Raw genomic sequence first — 27,543 nt, 5'->3', positions numbered from 1 at the left:
CTATAAAATAGGCTCCAGTACCCCCTGCGACCCCAAAAGGGACAAGCGGTAGGAAATGGATGGATGTTTATTATTTTATTGTTCCTATTTCGTGTTGTTAAAGCGCCATATAAATAAAATGTTCCGATATTGTTATTATTTTAGTCATGCTTTATTTGACTTAATAGATTATTATTATAATGTTCACTGTCTCTTCCTGAGTTGATTATTTCAAACAGGGGTGTCCAAACTTTTTCCACCAAGGGCTGTTTAATAAAAAGTCTAATTGTGGCCCTTTTAATATATATATATATTTTAAAAACAGATATTATATATATTTAAAGACAAAACTTTGTGATAGCTTTGTCTTATAGGTGACTAAGTATATTATTATTAATTGTTATTTTAAACATTTGAGCTTTTTCTGATTACATTACGTTTAGTTTGCTCTTTTCTCTTACATTTTTACTGTTGTTTTTTTCCCCTGTAAGAACTAAATCCTAATAACAACAACTATAATATTAATAGTATCGTTTAACTGCATAACTAGTGTCAAAAATGCTGCCACTATACATAAATATTAATGTTCACCTACACATTTAACAGTGTTTATTATTGTTTTTGTCCATCCATCCATCCATCTTCAACCGCTTATTCCCTTTGGGGTCGCGGGGCTTGCTGGTGCCTATCTCAGCTACAATCGGGCGGAAGGCGGCGTACACCCTGGACAAGTCGCCACCTCATCGCAGGGCCAACACAGATAGACGGACAACATGCACACTCACATCCACACACTAGGGACCATTTAGTGTTGTCAATCAACCTATCCCCAGGTGCATGTATTTGCAGGTGGGAGGGGCCTATCCACAGGTGCATGTCTTTGCAGGTGGGAGGGGCCTATCCACAAGTGCATGTCTTTGGAAGTGAGAGGAAACCGGACTACCCAGAGGGAACCCACGCAGTCACGGGGAGAACATGCAAACCCCACACAGAAAGATCCCCAGCCTGGGATTGAACCCAGGACTACTCAGGACCTTCGTATTGTGAGACAGACACACTAACCCCTCTCACACCGTGCTGCCCTATTGTTGTTGTCATTTTTCAAATTAATCAATTCCCTAGTTTATATTATTTGTATGTTTTAATTAAATGAATAATTACCTCAACTTTGTTTATATTTCTATTTTATTTGATTCTTATTCCTCCTAATACCTAAGATTAGGAATGTCTAAATGTTTTCCACCAAGGACCCCATACTAAAAAGTCTGTGGCCGACTCTTGCCGTCGTAGTGTGGGTTGCGTGGATCACCCAGGAAGGACATCTGGTTGAGCAGGTTTGACTCTTTTATTTTTTCAAATAACAAAGCTTCTGTGTCGATCAGGTCGCTTTTTAGCTCCTTCTCCGCTGCTCGTTCCGGTCGGCTTTTCAGCTGCCGTTGTCGTCGTCCTTGTCTGGGGCTCATTCTCGGATCGTTCTTGTTTCTTCCGGCACTGCTGTATCTGTTGCGGACACTCCACCTCTCCTCTCTTGATCTTTCCTCCTTCTCCCATTTTATACACTGTGAGGAGATAGGCAGATTGTGAGTCGGTGTGTGAGCCACGCACCTGATCTGGATTGCTGCGGCGTCGCTCCCGGTACGCTCCGCCTCTTGGTTCCGCCGCATTCTCCGCCTCCTGGCCGCCATCTTGAGCAGGGCCACAGCATGTCCTGCCCCGCCGTCGGCTCCGCCTCTCCACAAAGTCAAAGTTAGTAGGGGCCATTTTGATAATAATATTAATTTAAAAAAAAGATGCTAAAAACCGATATTGTGTATATTAAAAGACAAACTGTTGTGTGAGCTTTACGTTTTAGTCATCTAAGTATATTTTACTTTAAAATTTTTTTTATTTCAGCTTTTTCTCATTACTTCTTACATTTTCACCCCTGCTGTTTTTTACCAAAAAAACTTGGTTTGCGCGCCGCACTATGGACAGCCCTGGTTTAAACACTTTCAAAGAAGATGTGCAAAAACATACACCAGTTATGAAACTGTCAACAAGTAATAAACAAATGAACAGAGTTTGGCTAATGTATATACATCTATTTTTTCTAGCATTTGGGGAATTTATTTAAAATTACGATTTTGATAGTATTAGATGCAATGTATTGTATGGTTAGTAAAATTTTAGTCAAATTTATTGGAACTATGTGGCCGAATCCCAGTCCCCGCATAAAAAAATAATCATATTCTATTACTACAAGTCCCAGAATGCACTGCGCGACAGCCTGTACCCTCCATGTGCCCGCCCGCTTGTCTCGTAAGTGTGACAGTCATTGTGACTATAATGACCATTATTGTTTGTTTTTAATCCCGATAGAAATGTGCGTTTCAGTAATCTATTACACCATACTACATGGGTGAGTCTAATTGTTGTATATTTATTTACAGAAGTATAGGCTAACTCGTTAGCTGTTGTTAGCTAGAACTCTTTGCTAACTTCGGAAATGAGGCTCAATTGTTGACACCTCAATTCAATATTATTTTTATTTTCCAAACAATCTGCTCATTTTACCGTTTTAGTCATACTTAAATGACACCTCTCTCCCACACGGCTGCATGTGTGGGCTGTAAATGAAAGACAGGTGTGTCAGTTTGTTGAATTAAAGTTAAAAAGTTAAAGGCCTGCTGAAATGAGATTTCCTTATTTAAACGGGGATAGCAGGTCCATTCTATGTGTCATACTTGATCATTTCGCGATATTGCCATATTTTTGCTGAAAGGATTTAGTAGAGAACATCGACGATGAAGTTCCCAACTTTTGGTCGCTAATAAAAAAAGCCTTGCCTGTACCGGAAGTAGCAGACAATGTGCGCGTGACGTCACCGGTGTGAGGGCGCCTCACATCCTCACATTGTTTATAATGTGAGCCACCAGCAGTAAGAGCAATTCGGACCGAGAAAGCGACGATTTCTCCATTAATTTGAGCGAGGATGAAAGATTCGTGGATGAGGAAAGTTAGAGTGAAGCACAAAAAAAGAAGAGACGACGGCTCCAGGCGGTGGCCGTGGGAGCGTGTCAGATGTAATTAGACACATTTAATAGGACAATTCTGGAAAATCCCTTATCTGCTTATTGTGTTAACAGTATTTTAGTGAGAATATAAAGTCATACCTGAAAGTCGGATGGCTGCGGTGAACGCCAGTGTCTCTGAGAGAAGCCGAGGAGCCAAGATCACAGCTGCCTTTTTGAGCTGCAGGATGAGGTCGCGTAATCCACTCAAGTCTCTGGTAAAAGCCGACTTAATATCACAATTTTCCCATCCAAAAACTTGCTAGTTGATGTAGAGAAACATGTTCGCTTGACCGCTCTGTGTTAAAGCTTCACAACAAACAAAGAAACACCGGCTGTGTTTCGGTTTTTAAAGGCAGCTGCAATCCACCGCTTTCCACCAACAGCATTCTTATTTGACGTCTCCATTATTAATTGAACAAATTGCAAAAGATTCAGCAACACAGATGTCCAAAATACTGTGTAATTATGCGATCAAAAAAGGGACGACTTTTAGCCGTAAGTGGTGCTGGGCTAAAATGTCGCCTCCAACCAATAACGTCACAAACACGCGTCATTCCGCGACGTTTTCAACAGGAAACTCCACGGGAAATATAAAATTGTAATATAGTAAACTAAACCGGCCGTATTGGCATGTGTTGCAATATTAATATTTCGTCATTGATATATAAACTATCAGACTGCGTGGTCGGTAGTAGTGGGTTTCAGTAGGTCTTTAAAGTACCAATCACACACTAGGTGTGGCGAAGTTATTCTCTGCATTTGACCCATCACCCTTGACCACCCCCTGGCAGGTGAGGTGAGGGGAGCAGTGAGCAGCAGCAGTGGTAGCGCTCGGGAATAATTTTTGGTGATTTAACCCCCATTTCCAAGCCTTGATGCTGAGTGCCAAGCAGGAGTCTCCTTCTAACCAAATGATGTTTTTTTTTTTTTACAGCTACTATTAACCTCAAGGCAACAGTTATCTGGATACCACAAACGGCTTTTCAAAACTACCCAATGGTGAGTAAATAAATACGGTGGCAAAAACTAAATTGTTAGTGTGGCATCTTGTTTAGCCTAACAAATAAAGCCATTAAGATTTCATTATAACTTCCTTCCTTCAGCCAAATAACGCAATTTGTTCCAGAAAATTGGTAAGATTGTTAGAATAACAAAAACGTCTCAATTACATCCCTCGCATTAAGATGAAAGAAGCATGTGAAGTGCTGTTTTGTGTTGGTTCTTTTTGTCTGTGTTTCTCTGCGTGGATGCCTGCTGTATCAGAGCAAGCGGCTGGTTCTTTCAGCTCAAAGTCCCGCTGACGCCTCCATTGATCCCAGCCCCGCGCTCGCACTAAAAGCTCGCCTTTTTCTCAAAGTACACACAGTGTGTGGCAACATCTCCAGGAGCCTGAAATGCAAATTTGGCCCTGTTTACACTGCACCCCATATTTGATTTTTGTTGCTCTGCAGTGACACAGATCTGATTTTTATTTTTATTTTTTTACTAGTTTAAACATTTCAAAGTGCTTCAAATCTGATCTGTTCACATCAGATCCAGGCCACGTCACAAGTGTCAGGGTCAAACACTGATGACATCTATTAAACAAGAAAAAAGGCAAAGAATTAAGCAGAGACATAATTAAATTTGGACTCAGATCTGAGGAGAGGCATAGCCACTGTACACTTTTTACAGTCCTGCACCACGCTCTGCCCCAAGATCGTACTCCTCCTCCTTTATTTGACTTTCTCCCCCTTCCTTCCCGCAGCTGCTTCCTCAGGGAAGTGGGTCGTAAACAGCGTTGCCATCGGTTCCCGAACAGTTCAAAAAGAGTTCCATAAAATAGTTCAAAGAGAGTCCCATAAAATACATCAAAAAGAGTTCCTTAAAATGGTTCAAAGAGAGTCCGTAAAAATACTTCAAAAAGAGTTCTTCTGGAAGTTGGGCACATCCTGCCATCCGTCCGCTTGGAAGTCCGAGTGGAGTTTTACGAGCATTCTTCTTGAAAGGTTTCAGCCTTTTGTCTTCTTGTCCGGAACACAATGTAATACAACGTTTTTTTTTTATATTTTACACACAATTGACAACGAGGTCATCCGAATCCGATTGGTATCCGATCTTCTCAAATTTGACTTCAATCTTAGCGCAATGCAACCTGAATGCAACATGTATGTCACTTTATCGTCAGCTTTGGGCCAGCTACGTCATTTGTGCGCGCGGGTAATGATGCAGTTCCCCAGCGGAAGTGGATAAATATAGTAGTTCATCACAACATTCGGTTTCGGTGAGCAAAGTCGATTTTCAACGCCCGAATATTCGGTGCATCACTAGTCAACAGCATGTAAATACCAGGCTATATGTAATAGATCAATATATTGTTTGATTCCGAAGAAATACCGATTTTGGAAGTACAGAAATTGACGCTGTGGCGTATTTGCTTACAAAGGAGTTGAAAAATAAAGCTTACATTGATCCAGTCTGATGTCCATGTCTCCTCTACTTAACAGCCATAAAAGGAAGAGAAGTAAATAAATTAAACCATATACAGCCATTCATACATTATATTATTTGAATGTATTTTCATGTAAATAAGCACTCATTTTGAAGGTGTGGCGACCATACCATATGTTATTTTCATTGATTATGCGCCCCCCAACCAACTGTTACATCTGCCCGAGTAGAGGAACAAAAAAACAGAGACTGGGACATAGGGCTGGGCGATATATCGCGGGTTTGTCTCTCTGCGATATAGAAAATGACTATATCGTGGTATTCGAGTATACGTTCTCACGCAGTTGCTTTTAGCTGCGGGCATTACACGACAGGCTCTTCTCACTCTTTCTTGTCTCTTTTTCTCACAGACAGAAAGCGCACCTTCTTACATACCTCACATACTGTCACCTCATACGTCACATACGTATACGCCCTCGCGGAGCAGAGAGGGAGCAGCCGTGCGAGTTAGCTGTGATGCTAGCGCAGCCGTGCGAGTGGTAATACGAGAGAAAGAAGGTGCGGATCTGGTAACAAATGAAGGAAGAATTAATTCCCGTTTTGTCAAGTGTGTGGCACAAGCGTTGCTACAAAAAGTAGCATTACTGCTAATATGTAGCATCATTTGAAAAGTCACGTGCTAGAGCAGGGGTAGGGAACCTATGGCTCTAGAGCCAGATGCGGCTCTTTTTTCTTTTTTTTTTGTCCTGTCCAGCTTCTCAGGCAAATCATATAGTTGATGTAGATGCCCATATCGGCTGTTCAGATTTACTTTACAAAAGAGAAGTGTAGGATACTTCTCTTGTTGCCTTATTTGAATTTGAGTTTATTAAATGTATTTATATTATCATTTGGTGCAGTCGGGCCGGAGCAGGAGGGGATAGAAAGAGAAAAAAAGGAAGACAAAGGGGGAAATTGTGGGGATAAGAGGGGGATTAGACAGAGAGACAAAAACAACAACAACAATAGAACAACACCAGCACATACAATATGTACAAATATGATCGTAAAAGTGATAGCAAATAAGCAGTTAGTGAAATAAATAATATAGTATTAACAATGAGCATTTTTACACTAAAACTGGAGCAATACCAATAGAAAAAGCGCTATTGATCATGAACAAAACCAATAGTTTACCTCTATTATCAACAATACAGTTGTTCAAATGCAACAATACGTATACATAATGATAGCTAGACTGATAATTAAAAAAAATAAATTAATGAAAAAAAAAAAAAAAAAGGAATACCGAAAGATGATAGGGAAGAGAGAGAGGCAACCTATATTAATCTTGTAGGTTGTTATAGTAACAATGGGTTAAGCTCTGTCAATATGCCAGATGTGGCTCTTTTGATGGATGCATCTGGCTCTCAGATTAATCTTAGCTGACATTGCTTAACACGATAAAAAAATTAATATTTCCACTGGTAATTGGAGTTAAAAATAATGTTCAAAATACAAAACATTCTCCTGCATTTTAATCCATCCATTCGTTTTCTAACGCATTTGTTCAAGAAGGCGCATTAATGGTAAGAAGTATTCTATTTATTATTGGTTAGCTTTAGAATAAAAATGTTATTAAAAAAAATGAGAGTTATTGTACTCAAAACATGTTGAAGTTACTTAAAAATGCACGCATTTAGTTGTATTCAGTGTTAAAAAAAAAAAATATAAGGCTCCCATGAAAATACATTTTAAAATATTTGGCTTTCATGGCTCTCTCAGCCAAAAAGGTTCCCGACCCCTGTGCTAGAGAATGAAGAGTGCAAAATCTCCGTTCGGTGCCACACGCCCACCCCATCAAAATGCCGGGGCAAACATGTCCAGATCAACACTGTATGATAAAAGTGACTTTTTTAGTTGTGATTTCCTTCTCTACATGGAAGTTTAAAAGTAGCATATATTATTAATGCAGTATGAAGAAGAATGTTTGAATGTAGACATATAGAGTCGTCATACTGCTGTGATTATATGTATCAAGTGTTCATTCAAGGCTAAGGCAAAATATTGAGATATATATCGTGTATCGTGATATGGCCTAAAAAAATATCGCGATATTAAAAAAAAGGCCATATCGCCCAGCCCTACTGAGACACACAAAGGAATCAATGGTGGCGACTTTTATTTTGTTTTGTAGTAGTAGTATTAGTAGTACTAGTAGAGACTTCCTTGTTCATTCATGTAATCCAGTCAACTTCCAGCTCATTGGGGCCCACATTACATCCTGTGCACTTTTCTACTGGAGTCTAATAAAGATCACATTTTACTTTCAGTGTAAACAATCTATCCATCCATTTTCTACCGCTTATTCCCTGGCGCCTATCTCAGCTACAATCGGGCGTAAAGCGGGGTACACCCTAGACAAGTCGCCACCTCATCGCAGAGTGTAAACAGATCACCTTGAAAATAATCTGATTTATTAAAAAATCTGATTTTGGCCGGTTTGGCCTGCAGTGTAAACGTAGTCGGTGTCAAGTTTTTGCAGTGAGAACGAGGAGTAAAGAATGTGTAAAAGGTTGCAACATAGTCGCCACATCTTCAAATATTACAGCTTCAGGACATCACAGATCTTGATTTATTTTGAATTTAACAAAGACAACTATTTTTGGACTAATGAGGATTTACAACTATATTCTTTTGAAGCTAAACACACACTGCTGCGAGCACAAAGGAAGAATGAGACTTTGGAGCAGACGGAAGCCGGGAGAGTGAGGTGAAAGTGAATTTGACACAATAAATATGGGACTTGGAGCCAGGTTATTTCGACATAAATGGATTGCTTGCCCCAAATCAACAGGAATTGTCACCAGCCAGCTGAACCAGAAAAACAACTGTCCATCAAGTGAGTCACTTTAATATTGATCTTGATACACGCAGCACATCATGCGTGTAATTACAACTACAGTACATAAACTCTCTTGCAAGCTCTGTACAAACAAAACCTGAAATAATACTTTACAGATACTATAATATGATCATGTTTTTTGCTCAGTACAGATTGGTGTCCTAGCTCACTGTTGTGCGTTACAAACTCAAACATGTTTCGTGTTTACATAGAAGCCAGCTTATCTCTTGCCGTAGTTAGCGTTTACGGCTAACACAGAAGTACGCCATTGTGTTAGTACGCTAGAAAAAGAGTTCCTCAGTGTTCGCTGTTACAATAACAATGTTGCTACAGCTTGGTTATTATACAGGTTACAGAACAAATCAAGAATTGATGGTTTTTCAAATATTTTTTCAAGTGATTTAGAGGTAGAATTGATGACTCTCATTAACTGCATTGCTAGCCAACTAGAACGAGATGATTTTTATGTTAGAAAAGAAAAAAACAAAAATGTTTGTCTTCTTGTCTCTCATAACGCTTGTGAACGATAGGCAAAATTCCCCCCAAAATTGCAGTTCTCCTTTTAAAATCTCCACCTAATGAATCACAGCTCCGAAACACAGACTATGATCCTCTTGCCATAAAATCTGTTATGTGCCGGGCAAAGGGAAGGAGACGACACCCAGGCAGAACTGCGGTTTATCAGGTTTATTGAAACCTTGATGGGTGTGTGGGGTGTGTATGCTACCACAAGTGAATGAGTGCGGACGATGTGTAGAATCAACGATGTAAGTTTTACCAGGGGTTGTTGTCGGTGCGTGTTGTGTGAATCTTTCGCCGAATCCAAGGGGCAAGGCGAAGAGGCAGTCAGTAGGGAGGCAGGCAGTCGGGGGCTGGAGTCCAAGCAGAGGTCAAGGGTCGAGGGAGGCAAGCAGAGATCCAGGTGGAGGTCGTGAGGCAGGATACGATCACAGGCAACAGGGAAGACACTTTGGAAGACACAAAGGACATCAAACACAGGAACAAGGAAGAGCACAAAGAAGGCGAGCAAGGAACGAGGGATTGGTGCCAGACGTGATACTTACTGTGAAAGATAGGCTACGTTCTGGCGAAGGCCTCCTGGGTCCGCTGACTTTTATGCCGCTCCCTCTCGTCAAGTTCAGGTGCTGTGATGCACAATTGTCTGCGTGCGTGTCCAGACGAGCAGCCAGAGGAGGAACTCTGACAAACAGTTTTACCAGGGGTTGTTGTCGGTGCGTGTTGTGTGAATCTTTCGCCGAATCCAAGGGGCAAGGCGAAGAGGCGGTCAGTAGGGAGGCAGGCAGTCGGGGGCTGGGGAGAAGCAACAATGTCCGAGTCCAAGCAGAGGTCAAGGGTCGAGGGAGGCAAGCAGAGATCCAGGTGGAGGTCGTGAGGCAGGATACGATCACAGGCAACAGGGAAGACACTTTGGAAGACACAAAGGACATCAAACACGGGAACGAGGAAGAGCACAAAGAAGGCGAGCAAGGAACGAGGGAGTGGTGCCAGACGTTCTGGCGAAGGTCTCCTGGGTCCGCTGACTTTTATGCCGCTCCCTCTCGTCAAGTTTAGGTGCTCTGATGCACAATTGTCTGCGTGCACGTCCAGACGAGAAGCCAGAGGAGGAACTCTGACAAACAGTTGCGGGGGTAATGCGTGTACGAGTCCGCGCCGTGACAAAATCATATTAAACAGGAGAATGTAAATAAAATGGAGGAAAACCATGTCAACAAGCAACAATCCTTTATTATCAGCCGTTCTCCTTATATCTGTAGGCAAAGTTATGGGTAAACATGCAGGTAATGGATAGTTTTGCTTCTATTTCAGTTATGTTGAATACCACTTCAGCCAGTCCAAGAGGCGTCGACACACTCGAGACGATGATAAGTCTTGTATCTGCCGTTGTTTCTAGAAAGGACATATGTGACGTTCATTGATTGGTAAGTGCCACTCCTGGTGAAGTTATCTGAATAGTTGCTCATACAAAATGCTCCTCTCTCTATTTCAACACTTGCTGTACCTTTTCCAGAAAGATTATAGAGAAGCGCCGCAGGCATTGCTTTGATTTATTTATGTAGTTCTACTGGCAGGAAACTGCACTTGATGAGCAGTTTTATCAGTCTGCTGCTGAAAGGCAGCGTGATTGAACATCTTGTTTGCTGTCAGCGGTACAAAGTGAATAGAAGGTTTTATGTGTTTGTGTTGTACGAAGATCTACTGACCAAACACCTTTTATCACTCGGTCACTCTGCACAAGCACATGGCGCCTCCTAGAATGTTGACTAATGACCTGAATTTGGACTGCTACAAACTGATTTGGCGCTACATTTGACTTTACTTGCTTATAAAATACATAACAGTGAGTAAATAAACATAACATACTCCGCCTTCCGCCCCATTGTAGCTGAGATAGGCTCCCGCGACCCCGAAGGGGATAGTAGAAAATGGATGGATGAAGGGACTGTCTGTAAGTGTAGTCTGTCCCAACAACTCCTTACAGTAGGTGGCGGTATGCATCGTAACTGCTTCTTAACACGCCTCATATGCACCTGGTCTGCCAGACAGTAAGAAGACTTAGCAACTGTTGCTATATTAAGAGAGTATTCGGAGCCCTCTAAAGACTGTAGCGACAAATATAGGGGCGGTATAGCTCGGTTGGTAGAGTGGCCGTGCCAGCAACTTCAGGGTTGCAGGTTCAATTCCCGCTTCCGCCATCCTAGTCACTGCCGTTGTGTCCTTGGGCAAGACACTTTACCCACGTGCTCCCAGTGCCACCCACACTGGTTTAAATGTAACTTAGATATTGGGTTTCACTATGTAAAGCGCTTTGAGTCACTAGAGAAAAGCGCTATATAAATATAATTCACTTCACTTCAACTTTTTTGCACACTTTTGGAGACACTGACATGGAAACAGTGAGCAGTGGGCCTCCTCCCTTCTTTTGCAGCAATCAGGCAGCTCGATTGTGACATTAAATAGACAACAGAAAAAATATAGATTTTACAGTATAAATCATTCAGTGGAACCTGAATTTACAAACTTAATTGGTTCTTGAATATGTTTAGTAAATCAAAGTTTGCACACTTTGAAGACACTATAATCAATCAGGCTGCTGATCCGCCTCCGCTTGGGATGGTTTCCTGTGGGCTCCACTATGGATTGGACTCTCACGGTTGTGTTGGATCCACTATGGATTGAACTTTCACAGTATCATGTTGGACCCGCTCGACATCCATTTCTTTTGGTCCCCTACGGGCGGGGGGGTTGGTTGCCCACATAAGCGGTCCTCTCCAAGGTTTCTCATAGTCATCATTTTCACTGTCACCGACGTTCCACTGGGGTGATTTTTCCTTGCCCTTATGTGGGCTCTACCGAGGATGTCGTTGTGGTTTGTGTTGTGGTTTGTGGAGCCCTTTGAGACGCTAGTGATTTAGGACTATATAAATAAACATTGATTGATTGATTGATTGATCAATGTTGCCAACTCCTCAGCAAGAAAAGCAGCTATTGGCTGTCCTAAATGTCACTAAAAGTTGCTAAATCATCACCTCATTTGCATAATTTATGGAAATGGTTGCTGTCGGAGACATAAAAAACCGAGTTTAAAATATATGTATTTAACCTTAGTTCATGGCCCAAAAGAGTAAATATTTGCAGTGTTTCTTACAGGTCTGCATTTTTTGTATATATATATACATATATATATATATACATACACACATGTATGTATGTATGAGGGCTGCGAATCTTTGGGTGTCCCACGATTCCATTCAATACCGATTCTTGGGGTCGCGATTCTCGATTCAAAAACGATATTTTGCCGATTCAAAACTATTCTGTATTCATTCAATACATAGGATCATTATTGTCACCGACGTCCCACTGGGTGTGAGTTTTCCTTGCCCTTATGTGGGCCTACCGAGGATGTGGTAGTGGTTTGTGCAGCCCTTTGAGACACTAGTGATTTAGGGCTATATAAGTAAACATTGATTGATTGATTGATTTCAGCAGGATCTACCCCAGTCTGCTGACATGCAAGCAGAGTAGTAGATTTTTAAAAAAAGCTTTTATAATTGTAAAGGACAATGTTTTATCAACTGATTGCAATCATTTAAATGTGTTTTAACTATTACATGAACCAAAAATATGACTTATTTTGTCTTTGTGAAAATATTGGACACAATGTGTTGTCTAGCTTATGAGATGTGATGCAAGTGTAAGCCACTGTGACACTATTGTTCTTTTTTTTTAATTTTTACAAATGTCTAATGATAATGTCAATGGGCGATTTTTAATCACTGCTATGCTGAAATTATAATTAATATTGATACTGTTTCACTAATTTTGGTTTGTTCTGTGTCGTGTTTGTGTCTCCTCTCAATTGCTCTGTTTATTGCAGTTCTGAGTGTTGCTGGGTCAGGTTTGGTTTTGGAATTGGATTGCATTGTTATGGTATTGCTGTGTTTTGTTTTTTTGGAATGATTAAAAAAAAAAATAAAATCGATAAAAAAAAAAAAAGAATCGATTCTGAAACGCACAACGTGAGAGTCGCCATTGAAATTCGAATCGATTTTTTCCCACACCTCTAATATATATATATATATATATATATGATTGTGGTTTTTATTTAAAAAAATAGAAACCATCTTGGTCTTTTACCTGAGTCCATATAATGGGAAACAGAACACAATAATTGTTTGAGTTGACGCTAACGTTCAAACAACAGATCCGCGCGATCAGGCTTCTTTTGTCTAAGCTGAGCTAAAAAAAGGAACAAGACCGAATGATGTGGTGCTGGAACAAAAGTGCCGGCCAGTGATGCTAATAGCAGGCTTGGACCTGAGTAGCTGAATTAGCACAACAAAGGCTCCAAAGGGAACAGAAACGGTGAATAAAGAAAACACAAAACACACAGAAATTAGCACAGTCATTAAGCCAGCAGATTGTTTTTGTTTCTGATTGCCTGTCAATAGAGTCGAGACGTACACACACACACACATACACACACGCATAGGTGCAAACAAGCGTGGCTCTGTGATTGGGAACAAATTTACTGGAGCGACTGTTGGGCAGTGGCTCCAGTCTGGGCTTACTTAAAAAGCAGAACAAAGACAAGTAGGCTCCAAGATTTAAACATGAATCAAATCAGTGAGTTAATGGGTACCATTGAGTGTTTTAGACGGTAGCTAGAAGTAGTGTAACAATATACATTAGGCTTGCATTTATGTAAGAAGATCATATTTAGGTACCAAACAACATAATTTCATACAATTCCACATACCGGTATATGCACAGGAAGTGTCTAAATATCTTAAACGGAATGTTCAGTCATATTTTCTGTGGAATGATCCATATCAAATGTGGGTAGATCTGTAGGGCCCAGCGTTCAAAATTTGGTAAGTTTAGCCATTTATAAACTGTGGAATATTGTGACAAATGAATACAGTCCATACAGTCTCCAACTCAAACCTGTAATCTGGCGACAAACTTCCTAGTGCGACATGCTCCCTGACCTGTCAAGATCAATCAATCAATCAATCAATCAATCAATGTTTATTTATATAACCCTAAATCATAAATGTCTCAAAGGACTGTACAAACCATTACGACTACGACATCCTCGGAAGAACCCACAAAAGGGCAAGGAAAACTCACACCCAGTGGGCAGGGAGAATTCACATCCAGTGGGACGCCAGTGACAATGCTGACTATGAGAAACCTTGGAGAGGACCTCAGATGTGGGCAACCCCCCCCTCTAGGGGACCGAAAGCAATGGATGTCGAGCGGGTCTAACATGATACTGTGAAAGTTCAATCCATAGTGGCTCCAACACAGATGAACTCTCAGCAAGGATTCTTCATGTTTTTATAAAAAATATCATGAAACTGCTATGGCTAGTTCTGTCACGGCACAGTACAGTAAGAACGTTGACTCGCTCTGTCTCGTACACTTAAGTATAATTATTAAACATTCTACATTTTAATTAGGTACACAACTTCCTCTTAAAGGCCTACCGAAATGAGATTTTCTTATTTAAACGGGGATAGCAGGTCCATTCTATGTGTCATACTTGATCATTTCGTGATATTGCCATATTTTTGCTGAAAGAATTTAGTAGAGAACATCGACGATAAAATTTGCAACTTTTGGTCGCTAATAAAAAAGCCTTGCCTTTACCGGAAGTAGCAGACGATGTGCGCGTGACGTCACAGGTTGTAGGTCTCCTCACACCCTCACATTGTTTACAATCATAGCGAGCAGCAGCTAGAGCTATTCGGACCGAGAAAGCGACAATTTCCCCATTAATTTGAGCGAGGATCAAATATTCGTGGATGAGGACATTTAGAGTGAAGGACTAGAAAGAAAGAAAAGTAAAAAAAAAAGAAAATGGTGATTGCAGTGGGAGCGATTCAGATGTTATTAGACATTTACTAGGATAATTCTGGAAAATCCCTTATCTGCCAATTGTGTTGGTAGTGTTTTAGTGGGATTAAATAGTACCTGAAAGTCGGAGGGGTTTGGCCACGAATGTGTTGACGCCAGAGTCTGAGGGAAGTCACGGCAGCTGGCGCAGGACGGAAGCTCAGCTGATGTCTCCGGTAAGAGGCGACTTATTACCGCAATTTTCTCACCGAAAACTGCCGGTTGACATGTATTCGGGATCCATGTTCGCTTGTCCGCTTTGATCCATAGGAAAGCTTCATCTTCGGGAATTTTAAACAAGGAAACACCGGCTGTGTTTTTGTGGCTAAAGGCTAAAAGCTTCCCACCTCCATCTTTCTACTTTGAAGTGAAGTGAATTATATTTATATAGCGCTTTTCTCTAGCGACTCAAAGCGCTTTACATAGTGAAACCCAATATCTAAGTTACATTTTTAAACCAGTGTGGGTGGCACTGGGAGCAGGTGGGTCAAGTGTCTTGCCCAAGGACACAACGGCAGTGACTAGGATGGCGGAAGCGGGAATTGAACCTGCAACCCTCAAGTGCTGACACGGCCGCTCTACCAACCGAGCTATACCGCCCCTATACCGACTTCTCCATTATTAATGGAACAAATTGCAAAAGATTCAGCAACACAGATGTCCAGAATACTGTGTAATTATGCGATAAAAGCAGACTACTTATAGCTTGGATCGGGCTGGAAAATAATGTCCGCTACAACCCGTGACGTCAAACGCACGCGTCATCATACCGGAACGTTTTCAACACGACACTTCGCGGGAAATTAAAAATGGCAATTTAGTAAACTAAAAAGGCCGTATTGGCATGTTTTGCAATGTTAATATTTCATCATTGATATATAAACTATCAGACTGCGTGGTCGGTAGTAGTGGGTTTCAGTAGGCCTTAAATGACTCATTCCTGCATGCAGCACTCGGTCCTTCCACACCCTGTGGACACAAAAATACCAACTTCATGCCAAAATACGACAGAATGGAGTGTCCAAACAAAGAATCCCACGTGTTGGTGTACTTTTCTATTGAGTATGGTGGAAAATAATCCACCATGGGGCCAACCAAAATTGTGAGTACCAGCACTTTAATAAGATTTGGCACTTTAAATAGTCCAGTGTTTCCTTAAGTTCACGTAGGTACGCTGCCTTTTGGTTTTAGTCCTGCCTTGTTGTTAATGTGTGTTTTTATGTTGTTGTATCTTTTTTGGCCTATGAAGCAATAACGTAACACAAACGCTAAGTCAAATTTCCCTAATGGGACAATAAAGTTTATTCCAATAAAGAAGGTGAGAAACACTGAGTTAAACTTTCATTATTATAATCACCAGTGGCGTCACATACTTTTAAATGTACAAACACCGTTTCCATATGAGTTGGGAAATTGTGTTAGATGTAAATATAAACGGAATACAATGATTTGCAAATCCTTCTCAACCCATATTCAATTGAATGCTCTACAAAGACAAGATATTTGATGTTCAAACTAATAAACTTTATTTATTTTTACAAATAATAACAAACTTAGAATTTCATGGCTGCAACACGTGCCAAAGTAGTTGGGAAAGGGCATGTTCCCTACTGTGTTACATCACCTTTTCTTTTAAAAACACTCAAAAAACGTTTGGAAACTGAGGAAAGTAATTGTTGAAGCTTTGAAAGTGGAATTCTTTCCCATTCTTGTTTTATGTAAAGCGTCAGTCGTTCAACAGTCCGGGGTCTCCGCTGTCGTATTTTACCCTTCATAATGCGCCACACATTTTCGATGGGAGACATGTCTGGACTGCAGGCGGGCCAGGAAAGTACCCGCACTCTTTTTTTACGAAGCCACGCTATTTTAACACTTGTCTTGCTGAAATAAGCAGAGCCGTCCATGATAACGTTGCTTGGATGACAACATATGTTTTTCCAAAACCTGTTTGTACCTTTCAGCCTTAATGGTGCCTTCACAGAGGTGTAAGTTACCCATGCCTTGGGCACTAATCAACCCCCATACCATCACATATGCTGGCTTTTGAACTTTGCGCCTATAACAATCCGAATAGTTATTTTCCACTCTGTTCTGGAGGACACCATGTCCTCTGTTTCCAAATATAATTTGAAATGTGGACTCGTCAGACCACAGAACACTTTCCCACTTTGCATCAGTCCATCTCAGATGAGCTCGGGCCCAGCGACGCCGGCGGCGTTTCAGGGTGTTGATGATAAATGGGTTTGGCTTTGCATAGTAGAGTTTTAACTTGCACTTACATATGTAGCGACCAACTGTAGTTACTGACAGTGGTTTTATGAAGTGTTTCTGAGCCCATGTGGCGATATCCTTTACACACTGATGTCGGTTTTAGATGCAGTACCGCCTGAGCGATCAAAGGTCCGTAATATCATCGCTTACGTGCAGTGATTTCTCCAGATTCTCTGAACTTTTTGATGATTTTACGGACCGTAGATGGTAAAATCCCTAAATTCCTTGCAATAGCTCGTTGATAAATGTTTTTCTAAAACTGTTTGACAATTTGCTTACAAAGTGGTGACCCTCACCCCATCTTTGTTTGTGAATTACTTAGCATTTCATGGAAGCTGCTTTTATACCCAATCATGGCACCCACCTGTTCCCATTTAGCCTACACACCTGTGGGATGTTCCATGTAAGTGTTTGATGAGCATTCCTCCACTTTATCAGTATTTATTGCCACCTTTCCCAACTTCTTTGTCACGTATTGCTGGAATCAAATTCTAAAGTTAATGATTATTTGCAAATACATTTTTTTTTATCAGTTTGAACATCAAATATGTTGTCTTTGTAGCATATTCAACTGAATATGGGTTGAAAATGATTTGCAAATCATTGTATTCCGTTTATATTTACATCTAACACAATTTCCCAACGCATATGGAAACGGGGTTTGTAAATGAGGAATATTCCAAATGCTTATTCCTTGCCTAGCTTAGCAATTAGCATACCTACTCCTGGTTGGCTCGTACTCTGTAACATGTTTAGCTAGTTTCTTCCTCCAGTGATGCCCAGATCGGCATTGAAAGGCGTTACGTAGGCAATTTTTTCACGAAAATCGTGTCACTGATTGTTTTGGTGCGACCTTTGGAAAACCGGAGGTCACTGTGCAGCAGAAATGTGAAGAGCACATGAAGCAAATACATGGGAATGAAAGCACAGGGGAGGTAACAAGGTGACCTAATTGTTGAAAGTACGCTAAGCTTTAAAGATAAAACCGGCACGCTGTTCATGCAGTTGTGGGTCATACAGTGCAAGAAAACATGAGTGCGATTAGAATCTATAGACTCCTGAAGGAATGCTTTTATAGCCTGAGCTGCTTTGGCAGTCGCTCAACGGGTTCCTGTCAACGGGGGTAAAAAGTCTTTCCTCTATTCATTCTGCTTTCGGTTGGTGGGAGCAGCATGCGGCGAGGACCAATTAGTTTAGCGATTGCCGAGATCAGGGTGGACAGCTCCTCATTGATCCATGGTTTCAAAGTAACAAAGCGCAGGGTCTCGCTCTCACTCAGGTTTGTGGTAAACAAATTGTTGATATCACTTCTCCAGTTTTGTCAATTATTCAAGGTGGCTGAGATGTTCCCTTTTCAGCAAATTTAACGGCCGTTGATGTGATGGCCATGCGTGACTTTGCGGCTTCTTGGAGAAATGCCGAGGCTTTGCAATCGATTGCTGCGAGCTATGTTTAGAAGCAGTGTGGTGCACGGTTGAAAACCCTTATCTCGCCGTTCAAAATCCCCAAAGTGCCTCTCATTTCAAATTGGCATTCTGCACAGAGATATGAGAAATTTGGCTTGGACAAATAGAGGAGCGTAAATGTCATTTTGGTCTCCTATTGGAGCATGTTTTGTAAGATGTTCTTATCGTTTCTCTGGCTGAACTTGCTCTAATTTTGTATTGCTCAATAGACATTTACAGTGATCAAAATACACATTAGTCTACTTTTTTATCCAATAGATAAGGGGTGGCCAAAGTGTCTCCCGCTGCATGTTTGTTATTGGCCCGCGACACATTTCAAAGACAAAATAAAAACATTTTAAAATAGTACATTACGCACAAAAAATAGAATATGCAATTTTGGAAGAAGTTTTGTGTGAATTATATTGTGTGCAAGCCATTGAAATTTGCAAGCCAAAGTTAAATGCTAAGGGTTGCTTCAATTAATCAATCAATTCAAGTACCAAGTCTGACTCGGAAGCTTATGCATGTAAATTTTGCTAAAAAAAAGTTAGCTACTAACAGTTAGCATGTATCAAAGGCCTACTGAAATGAGATTTCCTTATTTAAACGGGGATAGCAGGTCCATTCTATGTGTCATACTTGATCGTTTCGCGATATTGCCATATTTTTGCTGAAAAGATTTAGTAGAGAACATCAACGATAAAGTTCGCAACTTTTGGACGCTAATAAAAAAGCCTTGCCTTTACCGGAAGTAGGAGACGATGTGCGCGTGACGTCACGGGTTGTAGGGCTCCTCATATCCTCACGTTGTTTATAATGTGAGCCTCCAGCAGCAAGCGGTATTCGGACCGAGAAAGGGACAATTTCCCAAATTGAGCGAGGATGAAAGATTCGTGGATGAGGAAAGTTAATGAAGCACAAAAAAAAAAAGCGGCGGCATTGGGACCGTTTTAGATGTAATTAGACACATTTAGTAGGATCATTCTGGAAGATCCCTTATCTCCTTATTGTTTTAATAGTGTTTTAGTGAGATTGTAAAGCCATACATGAAAGTCGGATGGCTGCGGTGAACGCCAGTGTCTCTGAGAGAAGCCAATGCACGAGCTAAGATCACAGCTGCCTTTTTGAGCTGCAGGAGGAAGTCGCATAATCCGCTGAAGTCCCCGGTAAGAGCTGACTTAATATCACAATTTTCCCATCCAAAAACTTGCTGGTTTACGTAGAGAAACATGTTCGCTTGACCGCTCTGTGTTAAAGCTTACTGTGTAATTATGCGATAAAAACAGATGACTTTTAGCCGTGTGTGGTGCTGGGCTAATATGTCCAATAAAGTCACAAACACTTGTCATCATACACGTCATCATTCCGCGATGTTTTCAACAAGAAACTCGGCGGGAAATTTAAAATTGTAATTTAGTAAACTAAACCGGCCGTATTGGCATGTGTTGCAATGTTAATATTTCATCATTGATATATAAACTATCAGACTGCGTGGTCGGTAGTAGTGGGTTTCAGTAGGCCTTTAAGTACCAAGTTGTTTGACTCTCAGGTGTTTGGCTGTCAAATTGGCTACAAAATGTTACCATGCTATTGCTAGTATGGTAGACTGCTAACATTAGCATGCTAATAGTTAACATGTGTCAGACACCAAGTTATATGACTGTGCGGTGTTCGACTGTAAAATTGGCTAAAAAAGTTAGCATGCTAGTATTTTTATACAATTTTACAGTTGGAACACCTGACAGACATATATATATATATATATATATATATATATATATATATATATATATATATATATATATATATATATTGAAACTTTTATCAGTAGATTCCACAGTACATTACATATTCCGTACAATTGACCACTAAATGGTAACACCGGAATAAGATTTCAACTTGTTTAAGTCAAGGTCCACGTAAATCAATTCATGGTTAGTGTATATATATATATATATATATATATATATATATATATATATATATATATATATATATATATATATAGAGCATGCTTGTATGGTCATACTAGCATGCTAGCAGTTAACGTGTCAGTCACTAAGTCATATGATTCTGAGGTGTTTGGCTGCAAACTTGGCTAAAAAGTTAGCATATTACAGTTAGAACGCTAATAACATGTGTCAAGTGCCAAGTTATGAGTCTGAGGCGTTCGGCTACAAATTTGGCTGAATAAGTTTGCATGCTAATGTTAGTAATGAGCCAATTAGTGGCCATGATACTGAACAGCACTGTCTGATTGTTTTGCTCTATACTACTGAAGTCTTTGTATTTTTAGTTCATGTAGCCATGTTTATGCATGAAAATACTTAATTTAGGGCAAAATTATGTGTAATATGCATTGTTACCAATAACACAAAAGTATGATTTGGATATGTTCAGATAGTTAAGCATATATCAATTGACTTATATTGTACTAGTTTTAGTATGTTTAATGTACAAAATGCATGAAAGTGGCCCAGCATTCTTATATTTGTTTCTTTTTACGTGGCCCTCGCTAGAAAAAGTTTGGACACCCGTGATACACTTTGACGTTGTCTATAAAAAGTCTGTACACTGTAACATTTATATACAGTACATGTTGAGTACATGTGCAGTGGAACGACAGTTATCGTAAGTGCAATGTGAAGCAACATTAGCTGCCATACAACAATAACACTCACGCTTTACGACTGCATTGACCAGAATTTACCATCCCTCGATGTCAAAGCAAAGTTGTCTGTGCCATTAAATGCGCCAGTCTTATCTTTTTTTTGAGTCCTACAAAGTGTTAATACTGTAAGTATTGTACTTATTACACACCAGCTGTTTGAATGTCACATGCATCTTAGTTGAAGTTTGGACTGCGAAATTAGAAATCGGCATGTAACATTGCAAATGTTTATCAGTGGCATATAATAATAATAATAATGGATTAGATTTATATCGCGCTTTTCTATTGTTAGATACTCAAAGCGCTCACAGAGAAGTTGGAACCCATCATTCATTCACACCTGGTGGTGGTAAGCTACATCAGTAGCCACAACTGCCTTGGGGTAGACTGACAGAAGCGTGGCTGCCAGTTTGCGCCTACGGCCCCTCCGACCACCACCAATCATTCATTCATCATTCATTCACCAGTGTGAGCGGCACCGGGGGCAAGGGTGAAGTGTCCTGCCCAAGGACACAACGGCAGCGCTTTTTTGGATGTCAATAGGTGGGAAGCGAACCTGCAACACTCAGGTTTCTGGCACGTCCGCTCTACCCACTGCGCCATGCCGCCCCAAATGTATATATGGCATAGCATCGGGGTAGAACATTTTGATTGAAACTTTTATTTGTAGATTGCACATCATTTTAAAAGTACAGCCTTAGTTGTGAGTGCTTTCTATCAAGCCTGATTTCTTTGTTGACATTGAAAATTGCAGCATTACTTAGAGGCATACCGCTACTAATACGTTTGTTTGCCTGCTGAGTGCTTGAACCAATGGCAAGTCTGCAATCGGACTTGACGTCAGGGGCAATAAAGTTATCAAAATATGGTAGTTTGATTTTACGTAAATGGGGTTTACTTGTATAGCTCTTTTCTACCTTTAAGATACTCAAAGCGTGTTGACACTATTTCCACATTCACCGATTCATACACACATTCACACACTGATGGCGGGAGCTGCCATGCTAGGGTGAAGTCTCTTGCTCAAGGACACCACAGACGTGACTAGGATTGTGGAAGCTGGGGATCGAACCAGGAACCCTCAAGTTCCTGGCACGGCCGCTCAACCAACTAAGCCACGCCGTTCCTGGTAAGCTGGTTGTACCGACGGAATCCGGTCGGTACCCATCCCAAGTCACTGGTGTATGTGTGTGAGGGACAGGAAGAAAAGCTCTGACAGAAGTGTTTCGGGGTCATCGGCTGGTTTGCTTTAGCATATCCCTAGATCTTAAAAACAAGTTGTCTATTGTTCAGATATTTTTTCTAGGAAAGGAATACCTTCTTATAGTCGTGTCAATATCAATTCTGTTCTACATGGTAGTGTGCTGGGGGGGCAGTACATCTAAGAAGGACAGCTCCAGACTTGAGAAACTGATCAGGCAGGCTGGTTCTACAATCGGAATTAAACTGGACTCACTGGTGACGGTGGCAGAGAAGAGGACTGTTGACAAACCAGTGAGCATCCTGGATGATGCCAGTCACCCTCTGCATAGCGTTATCAGTAGCCAGAGGAGCCTGTTCAGTGCTAGACTGCTTCATCCCAAGTGCAGGACTAATAGACTCAAAAACTCCTTTGTCCCACACGCCATTAGACTGTACAACTCCTCTCTGGGGCGGGGGGTGAGGGGTACTAGGATGACAGGGCATGCAAAACAATAACAGTGCAATACGTTTTTCATAACATGGTCACTACTGCCTAGTTTCTCTTGTTATATTCTTATTTTACTGTTATATTTTTACTCCCATTGTTGCTCTTTATTTTTGATTTTTATTGTAATATTTCTCTATTTTGTTTCCATTTAAACCCCCATTATTTACTTTTTTGAAATTGATCTCAACTCTGTACACTGCTGCTGGAATTTTAATTTTCCTGAAGGAATCAATAAAGTACTATCTATCTATCTATCTATCTATCTATCCATCTATCCATCTATCCATCTATCCATCTATCCATCTATCCATCTATCCATCTAACTATCTAACTATCTATCTAACTATCTATCAATACGGTGTAATGACAAAGCAATGACGCAAATATGATGCATTTCACACAGCTCGACCGCTAATAGTGTTAAAATGTAATGAAATATTTGACAACGTTGAACATGTAAGGACAAATTAGGTGACAAATAATACACCACATGTGGAATGAACATATTTTACATTTGGGAATATGTCACACACAAATGAAGATGCATGTCACAATCAATTGGATTCACAAATAGCCATACTGTATAGTTGACCCTTTTTTATTACATTTCTCTTATTCCATAACCTCATCCATTTTTCATTGTCCTTCTCCCGCCTCTCCAGTGTGATGGGAGCAGACGGTGTCTCGCTGAAGATTTAGTGGAGCGACAGGGGAATTAACTTCAGGTTTACTTTGCTTTTTGTCTGCAGGGCAGAGTCCCTTGTGCCTCCCAAAATCAGACAATCCAGTCTGTATTCCGTCCCAATGGATTTGACTAAATCTACTGCTTTAGCTCTACCGCAGCCACCACACTATGATTTACACAACAACAAAACTGATAGTGTGGCAGACAAGTTGATAGTTCCCACATTTAAGAAACAAGTAACCGATGACATCATAATTTAATTTTTTAGAATGTTCATTTTTATCGAAGTAAGAAACTCGTCACAGGTGCCCGGATGAAGCACAATATTATCTCTGAAAGGTTATACTTTGTGGCAACCTTGAGAGTTAATTAAGGTCTTCCAAATGATGAGATGAACTCCCCCAATTGGAGCATTCAGCTTTTATGGCTGTCATTATACTAAACCCAATTTCATAGATACATAATGTATAAGAAATGGGGGACAATTAATGAACCCTTGAAAAAGCTTGTCAGTCTTGTTGTAGCATAGTTTTCCTACATCAGTCTAACTCAATTATTGTATTTCAGCCTTTTTTGTGATTGTTGTGGCCTAAAATTCCTGAATTTGTCTCAGCTTTTTAAAAACAGCGATGATGTGGAGATCAACACGTGTTTTTCCTGAATTTGCTGTTATGGTTTTGAAATAAGTGTTCCTTTTAAAGGCCTACTGAAATAAGATTTTCTTATTTAAACGGGGATAGCAGGTCCTTTCTATGTTTCGTACTTGATCATTTCATGATACTGCCATATTTTTGCTGAAAGGATTTCGTAGAGAACATCAACGATAAAGTTTGCAACTTTTGTTCGCTAATAAAAAAGCCTTGCCTGTACCAGAAGTAGCAGGCGATGTGCACATGACGTCACGGGTCGTTTACAATCATGGCCACCAGTAGCAAGAGCGTTTCGGACCGAGAAAGCGACCATTTCCCCATTAATTTGAGTGAGGGTGGAAGATTGCCTAAGGCGTGACTAAGCCACCTCCACTGTCTTTTCTTCCACTTCCTCCTTGTCCTCACTTCAATCCCGGCTAATGATACCTTGCAGTCCCTGGAGTCTCTGTACTGTAGGGCTTCTCTTGCGCATGCCACACTAAATTCTTCAGTGAGCCCACTAAAGGGTAGCTGCAGGATGTTGCTTGTCCCGTACAGGGCAGTGCTTCTGAGGCTGCAGGGCAAACCAAGCCATTTGTTACTGGGACTGCATATACAAGGAGAGGCCACAGGAAATAGTTCTGGTAGATCCAGGCTTTGAATCTACCAGGTAGGCCAAACTTGTCTATTTTGGTGACCCACCCTCCAAGATCTTCAGTAGACTTCTGGATAGCAGCAGAGTCCTTCAGGCTGGAGTCAAAGAGCTTTCCCAAGCTCTGGACTGGTTGCTCTGTGATGAATGGAATGACCGTTCCTGAGCTTGAGAACCGGAATTTGTCGACCACCTTCCCCCTCTTCAGCACCATGGACCTTGACTTTGCGGGCTTGAAACTCATCCTGGCCATTCCAATGAGCCTGTCCAATCCCTGCAAGATCTACCTGCTCCATGGTACTGATGTTGTTGTGATGGTAAGGTCGCCCATACAGGCTCTAATGGGGGGCCGTCAAACAGCTGATCTGGATAGAGGCCCTCTGCATTCCACCTCAGCAGACTTTACTGATATTTACTGATAAACTAAATGCAAACTTTCTTTTGTGTTCAATGATTGGATGACTCCTTGCTTTCACCTCCTGATAACCTTGTGAGTATTTGATAAGGAACATACTCTGTTTTTTAGTTCTCTGAGTGAGCTCAGCTTGTTCGGGTGAATACTTAGACAAACTTTAATGATCCACAAGGGAAATTGTTCAACACAGAAGCTCAGTTAAAATGATAGAAAGTGTAAGGATGGAAAGGACAATGCACATATAAATGGACTAAATATAGCAATGTAAAATATAACATTTATGCGTAAATATACTTAATATGTGTACAGTATATTATATATACAGATATGTCTATAACATATATACAATGTATACCAATTACCATGTACAATATTACAGTATATGTGGCAGGCGCGGTATAAAATAGAGAGTAAATCCAGCAGAAAATAGACATTAAAAACAAAGACAAGTAGCTGACATTGAAGGTGTACTTTGTATTACCTGAAGTGACCTCCCACAGAAACCCAGCTTGTCCTTGCCGCTGTATTTGATGGCGGTCCTTAAGACATGCGGTCATGGGGGCACTCCTTTTTTGATCTCAATGATTGTGGAACAAAGCAAAGACATAATGGGAGTAAATGGAGTACCACACTTTAACAATAAAACCTAACTCTGCAATCTGGAGGTTTCCGACCCATGTACCTGACCTCAACAGAACAATTTTGGTGAGCGAGCAAAGCAATTTAGTTAGAATTGATGAGTAATCTGGGCCCAGCACTTCTTGTTGGGGGGGAAACATGAACTAGCTGATTGTGCCTGTAATCATTGCTTTTCCACTTATTCGCCTGTAATAATATTTTTTTAAACATTTTGAAACTAGAAATTAGGGCTGCAACGATTAGTCGACAAATGTCGACAATAAAATTTGACGCTGCCAATTCTATTTGACGACAATAGTCGTGACATTATAACTTGTTTTTCCGAACAAAGTGGGTCATTCCCAAGAACATTGCCAGTGATAACATGTAAAGAGCGAGGATATTTCCTCTTATTATTGTTAAAAAATAAATACAATTTGCAAAGAAACCTTGTTTTTATAGCAGTACATCTGTGATACGCCAGCATTTAAAGCGGATACATGGTGTCTGACAGTTCGGAGGATGTGGACACAGCCTCGGAAAGGGTTGTTAGCTTCTACGTTGCTAGCTAGCTAAAAGGAGTGAGAAATAACAAACATTTTAGCCAAAGTCAGCCAGCTAGACTTGAGCACGAACTGATGAAGCCCCACTTGGACAAGAGGTGTAACGTCTTCCAAGACAAACCAAGCGGTCCAGTTGCGATCGATGGAATGCCCTGAGATGACAATGTCCTGGATGATTGAGAACATTCATACACATGTTTGTCTACATCAATTTAATTACGTTTTACAAACCATCAATTGCAATGCTTTTAAAAAAAGGCGCTTTCACAAACACAAACTGTGCGTATGCACACACACAGGCACCAATGTGGAGGTATCATTTGATTGATTGATTGAAACTTTTATTAGTAGATTGTACAGTACATATTCCGTACAATTGACCACCAAATGGTAACACCCGAATAAGTTTTTCATCTTGTTTAAGTCTGAGTCCACGTTAATCAATTCCTGGTAATCATAAGATTACACATACAATCTATTAAATAGCCAACATTTTAAGAATTAATCAGACATATAAATCTACACATTGAGTCTATTAGAGTAGTGGTTCTCAAATGGGAGTACGTGTAACCCTGGGGGTACTTGAAGGTATGCCAAGGGGTACGTGAGATTTAAAAAAAATATTATAAATATAGCAACAATTCAAAAATACTTTATAAATATATTTATTGAATAATACTTCAACAAAATATGGATGTAAGATTGTATACTGTCAAAAGAAATACAACAATGCAATATTCAGTGTTGCCAGCTAGATTTTTTGTGACATGTTCCATAAATATAGATGTTAAAGATTTCCTTTTTGTGAAGAAATGTTTAGAATGAAGTTCATGAATCCAGATGAATCTCTATTACAATCCCAATCTATCACACGTTTTTAGTTATTTTTACATATTTTTTTCCAAATAGTTCAAGAAAGACCACTACAAATGAGCTATATTTTGCACTGTTATACAATTTAATAAATCCAAAACTGATGACATAGTGCTGTATTTTACTTCTTAATCTCTTTTGTTCAACCAAAAATGCTTTGCTCTGATTAGGGGGTACTTGAAGTAAAAAAAATTTCACAAGGGGTACATCATTGAAAAAATGTTGAGAACCACTGTTGTAGAGTGCTAAAACTGCCAAG

At 40.4% G+C, this 27,543-nt stretch overlaps 1 long non-coding RNA gene across 1 annotated transcript in view; it reads left to right on the top strand.

Annotated features, from left to right (window-relative positions):
• The first annotated feature begins 2,241 nt into the window (after positions 1-2,241).
• Positions 2,242-27,543, top strand: part of LOC133540374 (uncharacterized) — a 41,969-nt gene continuing 16,667 nt past the window's right edge. The window contains exons 1-2 of the long non-coding RNA XR_009803613.1: positions 2,242-2,277; positions 3,967-4,031. This is a non-coding gene — a long non-coding RNA (uncharacterized LOC133540374). The remainder of the gene's footprint in view (positions 2,278-3,966; positions 4,032-27,543) is intronic.

The sequence above is a fragment of the Nerophis ophidion genome, linkage group LG22, assembly GCF_033978795.1.
Source record: "Nerophis ophidion isolate RoL-2023_Sa linkage group LG22, RoL_Noph_v1.0, whole genome shotgun sequence".
In the NCBI taxonomy this organism is placed as follows: domain Eukaryota; kingdom Metazoa; phylum Chordata; class Actinopteri; order Syngnathiformes; family Syngnathidae; genus Nerophis; species Nerophis ophidion.
The sequence above is the reverse complement of the archived record's forward strand: the minus strand, read 5'-3'. Positions and strand labels throughout refer to the sequence as shown.